Source organism: Ochotona princeps, chromosome 21 (genome assembly GCF_030435755.1).
Source record: "Ochotona princeps isolate mOchPri1 chromosome 21, mOchPri1.hap1, whole genome shotgun sequence".
Classification (NCBI taxonomy): domain Eukaryota; kingdom Metazoa; phylum Chordata; class Mammalia; order Lagomorpha; family Ochotonidae; genus Ochotona; species Ochotona princeps.
In genome coordinates, this window is record NC_080852.1 from 23,996,612 (window position 1) to 24,005,188 (window position 8,577).

General features: G+C 41.5%; 1 pseudogene; it reads right to left on the reverse strand.

Annotated features, from left to right (window-relative positions):
- Nucleotides 1-7,393: 7,393 nt before the first annotated feature.
- Nucleotides 7,394-7,831, reverse strand: LOC118760307 (calmodulin-like; annotated as a pseudogene).
- Between the last annotated feature and the right edge of the window lie 746 nt (nt 7,832-8,577).

Consider the following 8,577-nt stretch of genomic DNA (forward strand, 5'->3'; position numbering starts at 1 on the left):
ACCACACCTCAGTGGAACGACAGGACCCCACAGCACACATCCCCAAAGGTGAGCAGAGGACATGCAGGACTGGTTTCTCAAGGTCTGGATTGAGGAGGCTCAACCTCAGATTGAAGAATGGAAAGTTGAATGCTGTAGGAGTACTTTCTTGAGATCCATGATCTAATAGCCTAGCAAAGATCCCAGAGATGTGTGGCCCTAGATACCAGATGGAATTCAAGGTAAAAAGAATGGAAAAGCCAATGGGCCACACTAAGTGAAGTAGAAATACAGGAATTATCCTGACAAATGATGGGAGAAGGGACTTCAGTTGTTTAAGGGTGTAAGTGGGATGCTAGAATGGATATACCATAGAAGGCCAGAAAATCCACCAGAAAATTGTGTTCCTTGAGAAGGTCCAGAAGATACTGCACTTACCAAAGCAATAAAGTTTTGCCAAAATCACTAAGAAGTTCTAGGATGACTGTCCTCAGCAGACCAGGGCTGATGAGAGAGAGGACATTACAGAACTGAATTCATGAAGAGTAATGAGGGCAAGGATAATAAAACCCTCCACCAGAATCTTACCCTGCCCCACCTAAAAAAAGGCTAAGTGGCAATGCTTAACTATCAGAGGACAAGTGGGTGTAATTACTACAGAGAGTGACAAGGTTGGAGGGGTATAGAGAAGTACCCAGCCTGTGCCACAGAGAGATTCATAAAACACAGAGATCCTAGGAAGGACGACGGCAGGAAGCCAACAGACTGTAAAACAAAACAAAACAAACAAAAACAGGAATGAGTGATTTGGGGGGGGGTGGTAAATGACACTGTTCTAAATAAAATGTCATGATCCACATGATCCATAATCCAGTTGCTGAACCTAAGCCAGTTTTCATACACAAATGACTTCCTGAAGCAGAAGGCATACCCTGACATGAGAGGATCTTGTAACACCTGGGTATATGTGCATGCTAACTCTGGCTGAAATTCATCCTCCAATCTATCATTATTTATTTATATAACCACACACTGAGAAAAGGGACTAAGTACACACAGATCCAAGTTGACATTAATTTCCAGAGACCTAAAATAGCACCAAGGTACCTCAATGGATCATATGGGCTTAAGTTAAAACTGGAGCTCTGGGGCCCAGTGCGGTAGCCTAGTGACTGTGGTCCTTGCTTTGCATGTGCCACGATCCCATGTGGGTGCTGGTTCGTGTCCTGGATGCTTCACTTCCCACCCAGCTCCCTGTCTGCGACCTGGGAGAGCAGTAGAGGGGCTTTGGGACCCTGCACCCACGTGGGAGAACTGGAGAGGTTCCTGGCTACAGATCAGCTCAGCTCTGGTTGTTAGGGCCACTTGGGGGGTGAGGGGTGAGCCAGAGGATGAAGGAGCTTTCTTTCTGTCTCTCCTTCTCTCTGTGACTCTGACTTTCCAATAAAAATAAATAAAATTTTTAAAAAATCTGGCCCAGGTCATGCTGACAGAACATCAACCATATCTGCAACCCACATAATGATCAATTTTCTGATCCCCAAACATGTGACTAGAAGACAATTCAGTGTAGCCACTGTATTGGTAACTTGGCCTATGGAGTTAAAGCTATCATTGTGGTAAGACCAACAAAAAAACATGGGAAACTATTCCTCCTGCAAGTCTTTAGTTCCAAGTAAGCCAAGACAGGAAATGCAAATCAGAACTGCATCTACATTGGGTGGTGTATGCCTGATCCTGGGTTCCGGTCTCCCCGCCATGCTGCCCCACTGGGCTTGGTAGGATTTCACGGAGCCTCTGAGTTGGTGGTCTATTCTGTGTATATATAACGTGTTGGTATTTCTCCATGTTCTTTTGCGGTTGTATTATTTGAAACTTCTCTTTTTATTGAGAGAAAAGTAGACAAAGCGGCTTTGACAGAAGGTTCTGCACCAAGCCAAAGGATCTGAAATGTCAAAGCATCTCAAACTATCTTTTATGTGTGTTTCCCCCACCCCTACCCTATTTTGGATCTTCTATCTTTAAAATTCGTTGCCTGCTCTCCCCTCTTCTCCATTTCTCCACTCACAAAAGGAAACCCTACACTTTCAACACATAATTCTTAGGGGTATCTCCACAGTCCTAAAGGATTCATGCCAAGATCCTAAAGAAAATCCTTTTTCCCCAAACTCTTGAGTCAAGGCCATTTGTGTGTGACTCATGTCAAAAATTTAAGACACGGATGTCTTTGGATGAATCAAGCCTACTTAATTTTTATCCTAAAGAAGAAAAACTACTGGGGACCTTCTGTGTAGAAAGAGAAGGGAACTATGAATGAATTTCCAAGTCATTCAGGAACTACTATGCAGATGCCGGAAACTTATGTCAAAGTGGCCATAAGATTGATAGGAGACGGACAAATGTAACTCCAAGTTTACTGACAGAAATCAAAATGTTGTGTGAAATCTTGAATTTATGGGGAGGGAGGTAGGAAAGCTTGTATCCTTTCAAGGTGTCCTCATTCCTAACTTGCAGTAGACTAATCCTCCTGGCTTGAGTGACCCCATTCCTTGGGTCCGTGGATTTGAAGGTTGATTTTCTTTTTCTGTACTGGGTGATTTTTGCTGTATTTTCCCAATGTCTAATCACCTTCTAACACATATACTGATTCTTACCCACCCCTTCTCCTTTCCCTGGGCAAATAACTGAATAAATCAAGACTTACTGGTACTGAAAAAAAAAACTGCATCTATGAGGAATGATCAAAGTTAATGCATCCCGATATAAGGGACAAGGAGTTAATGGTCTCTGTCATGTCTTCATTTACTCAGTAGACTGGCTTTTACAAAATAAAGTGAGATAGATTCCATAGAATAAGAGTAGACTACTGAAATTCAACCAAGTAGAAACCTCTGTCACACTTGCTATGCTCAGTATATGCTACCTACAGGAGAACAGATTAACAGGGATTCAGTTATGTGGTAGAATCTGGGAACTGTATACTCTTCTGTCTCTTCCAAAAAAGATGGTTAGAAGCAGATCACACTGTCTTAGAACAACAACAAAAAAAGATAGAATTCATTTACAGCCTTGTCCCAGAGCTGTATTAACTGTTCCTCTGAAGAGATCTGAGGTGGCTGAAAAACCCACAGAGCAGCCTACTGATTTTCTACATAAATGACCATTATGTCCATCAGAGCAGATGAGCAACAGATAGCTAACGCAATAAAGGACTTAGAAGACAAGCATGCTCTCCAGAGGCTGGGAAATAAACCCAACACACATTTAGGGCCTACCATATCTGTAAGATCAAATCTGGAGCACACAAGGACATCCCCTTTAAAATTTTTTTTTTCAGACTTATTTACTTTTATTACAAAGTCAGATATACAGAGAGGAAGATCTTCCGTCCGATGATTCACTCCTCAAGTGACCGCAACGGCTGGTGCTGTGCTGGTCTGAAGCCGGGAACCTGGAACCTCTTCCGGGTCTCCCATGTGGGTACAGGGTCCCAGTGCTCTGGGCCGTCCTCAACTGCTTTCCCAGGCCACAAGCAGGGAGCTGGATGGGAAGTGGAGCTGCAAGGATTAGAACCGGCGCCCATATGGGATCCTGGAGCATTCAAGGCGAGGACTTTGGCCGCCAAGCCATGCTGCCGGGCCCCATCCCCTTTAAAGTTAAGAACACATCTCCTCCACACAAAAAGATAATCAAAATAAAATAAATAATAAAAACAAAATAAAAATAAAAATTCTTCCACAGTAAAGAAAAGTTCAAATAATATTTCTCTTCCACACCTGTCCTACAAAGAATACTTAAAGATATTCTTGACATAGAACAGAAATAGTGCCCACCAAAACCAAAGGCAAATGTGAAGAACATTCCAGTAAAATAACAGCAGAACACTAAATCAATAAACAACCCATTGTTAAAATGACAGGACTAAATTACCACCCATTTAAATTAACCCTGAATGTAAATGGATTAAATCCATCAATCAAATGTCATAGATTTGTAGACTAGATTAAAAACTCAAAACCCATCTATTTGTTGCCTACAGGAGACATAATTCACCAACAAAGATCAGCAGAAACTATATCTCATGGATTTTGATTTTTTGTTTTTTTTATAATAATAATAATAAATGAACAAAATAAAAATATGGATGCTCCTATAAGCTATCAAAGTAACTTTTCAATCAGTTGAGGTCAGGATGAGCAGTTCACAGTCAATCTTGAACTGTGATACTACTTAAAGGTAGAAAGAATCAACAAGAGGACATTGCATAGCACTTGGGACTCAAGAATTAACAGGTCAGATAGATGAAAACAAGGGGAATTACTAGAAAATTGAACAGGTGTTATCTGCTTCCACTATTTTACATTGGAAAAACAAGTTTTAGGCTCCAAATAACCTTTTACATAGATAAGCTAAAAGAAAATCATAGTAACCCCAAATTCTTTCTGGTAAAAGCTTAATTTCTTGTTCTAGTTTGGGTGGCCCCACTTCCCATCCAGCTCCCTGCTTGTGGCCTGGGAAAGCAGTTGAGGACGGCCAAAGCCTTGGAACCCTGTGCCCACGTGGGAGACCTGGACGAGTGTCCTGGCTCCTCGATTCAGATTGCCTCAGCTCTGGCTGTGGCCACTTGGGGAGTGAATCAGCGGACAGAAAATCTTCTAATCTGTCTCTCCTCTTCTCTGTACATCTGACTTTCCAATAAAAATTAAAAATAAAATAAATCTTTAAAAAATTTAAGTTTGTGTTTCCCAGTGAAGTCTTTAATCTCTCAGGAATTGGATTTCACACTTGGCATGAGGTAGGAATCCAACTTAATTTTCTTTTCATATTGATAGCTGTCTGCCACCTGGACCAGAACCTGTGCCCATATGGGATCCCAGTGCAAGGACTTTAGCTGCTAGGCTATGGCGCCGGGCCTACACACTTGAATTTTTAGAATCAATTACTTTTATGACTTTAGGGTAAGGAAAGATTCCCTAAAGAAGATAGGAACAGTGCCAACATTTTTTAAAATATGAAAATGTTTGCTACATTAAAATAATAGTTTTTATTCACCATGACATTATAAAGAGAACGAATTAATATGCTGAGAAGATGTATGTGCAGCACACCTGAGAAACAAAGACTTTGTATGGCAAACATACAAAAGCAACAATAGAAAAAATGCCACCCAACAGCCTTGATACAAAGATGAAACTTCAATGGAGACCCCTACCAATTTTAGAGGGCTTGGGAGTGAGATGGCCACAGACTTGTGCTCATCACAGATCTATTCCACAAAGCAAAAGAAAATTCTGCACAAATTCATAGGGTCCATCCAGTAATGTAACTGCCTGCTGGAACAAATATATCACTCTTCTGATGAGGATAACAGAATCCAAAGTTTCTATAATAAAACAGCAACAGTTTCCAAGATACAGTCCAAGACTACCACACTTGCAAAAAGCTGGCCCCATAAGCCGGTTTTCTGAAGTGGCTAAACAAAGTTTAAAAAAGAGTAACAATAAAATAAAATATTTCTTTTTTTTTTAAGATTTATTCATTTTATTACAGCCAGATATACACAGAGGAGGAGAGACAGAGAGAGGAAGATCTTCCGTCCGATGATTCACTACCCAAGTGAGCCGCAACGGGCCGATGCGCGCCGATCCGAAGCCGGGAACCTGGAACCTCTTCCGGGTCTCCCACGCGGGTGCAGGGTCCCAATGCATTGGGCCATCCTCAACTGCCTTCCCAGGCCACAAGCAGGGAGCTGGATGGGAAGTGGAGCTGCCGGGATTAGAACCGGCGCCCATATGGGATCCCGGGGCTTTCAAGGCGAGGACTTTAGCCACTAGGCCACGCTGCTGGGCCCAAAATAAAATATTTCTGATACAGGAGTAACAATAAAAAAAATATTTCTGATACAGGACTTACAGTACAAAAAATAGTGTATGAGTACCTGGTTAATGGGCCAGTTTTGCAAAAGTGACTGTCCAGAGTTCACGCAGAGCTACAATGCTACACTTCAACAACATACTGACAATTCCTAAAGAAAGCTACTTTTTAAAAGGGGGGCATAGCAGCATCAGCTGGCAAAAGCTGGCACTGGGGACTAATTCTCTCAAGTTACACTGCAGAACCACCTGGAGAGTGCATAATCTGGGAGTGGGAGTGGCCTAGAAAAGAAATAGTGGGCTCCTCCCTCTTGGGTTACCACACCCACTGGAGGGTATAAAAACCAGGACAGGGGGGAGAACCCAAGTACCTATGAAACTGTGTCACATAATTCAATGTAATTAATGAATTAAAAATAATAAATAATTAAAAAAAAAAAAAACCAGGACAGGGGCTGGGGTAGCTAGACAGAAAGACACCCAACAGCATGTGTGTGGGCTGGATAGTCCAGCTGAATGGTTGAACTAGGCTTCAATGCCCATTGACATGTATGAGAGCTGAATGGGATGTGGGACAGACTGGACTAGTTTGCTGCACATACTGGCAAGCATGGGAACTAGGATGGGGGCAGGCCTGGTGGGGGTTATTGTGGGTCGCTCCAATTAGGCTTCTGCTCCCACTGGTTTATGTGAGGGCCAAATGTGTGCTGGGCAGAATCAGGCTATGCTGCAACACCCACTGGTTCCAGTGGAAGACAGCACTGGAAACAGAACCAACCCAGCAATTGCAGCCACCAGCTGATTGGGGCGATGGCCTATACTGGGCCCTGTACCTGCAAGTACACACAAGAATCTGGTCTAGGAACACCTCAAAGTTTCTTTTGGGATCTCCCCAATCGTACTGCCGGACTCAGAATGCTAACCATGAAAAGACAGAAGACAGAACAACTCAGTCAACTACCTCAGCCATATGTTGGCAGTGAAAAACTAGGCAAACGGAGACTCTAAGATGGATTATGTCAATCAGTGGATTCTTCAGCGACCTCATCGTGCTTGGAATGGCGAGACTGGCAGCAATTCATAACTTGCACTGTCACAACCACTTGAGCAAAACCCTTGGAGCATGCCCCACATCAGGGACCTGGGATGGATGGGAGACTGGATGGGGCTTCTCCTTTTATCTTCCCCTTTACCCCAGATACATGAAAAAAATGTGGAAATAATAGTCTTACCCACTTAAAAAAATAATAAAAAATATTTCAAAGGGGGGCATATCCCAGGTGCTCCCCCATTTGACCAACTCCATTAGATGTACTTAGATATATGTAGAGAAAGCCACATGGAAAATGTTACTGAATCAATTTCTAAAATAAGGTTTCAGGATAACGACAGGAAGTTAAGGGAAGAAGACATGGAGGGATGAAGTGTTAATTGCTATATATGCTTATTTTTAACAGTAGAGGAAACCTTTCACAGATAAATTACAAAGAAAAGGAAAGTAATTTTTGTACATGAAATCGGACACTTTCTGCACAATATCTTCACTTTGCTGTCATCATTTGTACAAAGTTTTTGCAGTTCACCTGACCATATCCCAGATCACTTCAGCCACCTCTCCATCTGTTAACTTCTCTCCCAGAGTTGTCATCACATGATGAAGCTCTGCTGTACTATGAGAAACACTGCCACCTTCATCAAACACAAGCAACACTTCTCTGATTTTCTTCAGCATGCTCTGTGTCTTTCATTTTTTTTTGTCATCATTGTCAGAAATTCAGGGAAGTCCACTGTGCTATTACCATCAGCATCTATTTTGTTAACCATGCCCTGTGACTATGCTTCTGCTTGATTCTGCTCAAGAGATCTCATTATAGAGTTCCCAAATTCTTTCCTGCTACAGTTCCATCATCACCCTAGCCAAATAGCGAAAAGGCTTCTTTGAATCCTGGAATCTCCTCTTCAGTCAAGGGGTCAGCCATGTTACAAGTGCTACTGGTTCCTGAGACACATCCACCAACCACTCAGTTTGCTCACCCCCATCAACCTAATTCTCCTCCACCACCCCCTGAGCCTCATAAAACACCTCCCTCCTTAGAAACAGTTTTTTTTCAATCCACATGGAAATTATAAAAACTAAAAAAAAAAGGGATACAAAAGTGAAAAATTTTATTGGATGGCTTAGATGGAAGAGTTAACAAACCTGAAGAAAGATCAACAGAAATAATCCAATTTAAAGAACAAAAAAGCTAAAACTCAAGCAAAGTGAACTGAGAATCAAAAGTTATCAATCAATCAATTACCAGTCTCACATACATAAAGGAGGTCCCGGAGGGAGAATAAAAATAGAACAAAAATTCCTTAAAGAAGGAATGGCCAAAAATTTCCCAAATTTAAATGAAAAAATCAACCTACCATTGAACACAAGCTGGATTTTTTTTAAAAGCGCACAATTAGTACAAGTTTATGTAAACATAAAGAGGAAACTCTTGAGAGCAGCATTGGAAACCAATGAAACACATTACATACATATGACAGTGAGAAGAGTGACAGCTCACTTCTAATTTTAAACAATGGAAACTAAAACAAATCGGAATGAAATATTTAGTAAGCTGAAGGAAAACTACCCTGAAAATTCATACACCTAAATCTAACAATACCATTCTTCAAAAAAACACATGGGTTTAAAGAAGACATTTTCAGATAAACAAAATCAGAGAATTTGATG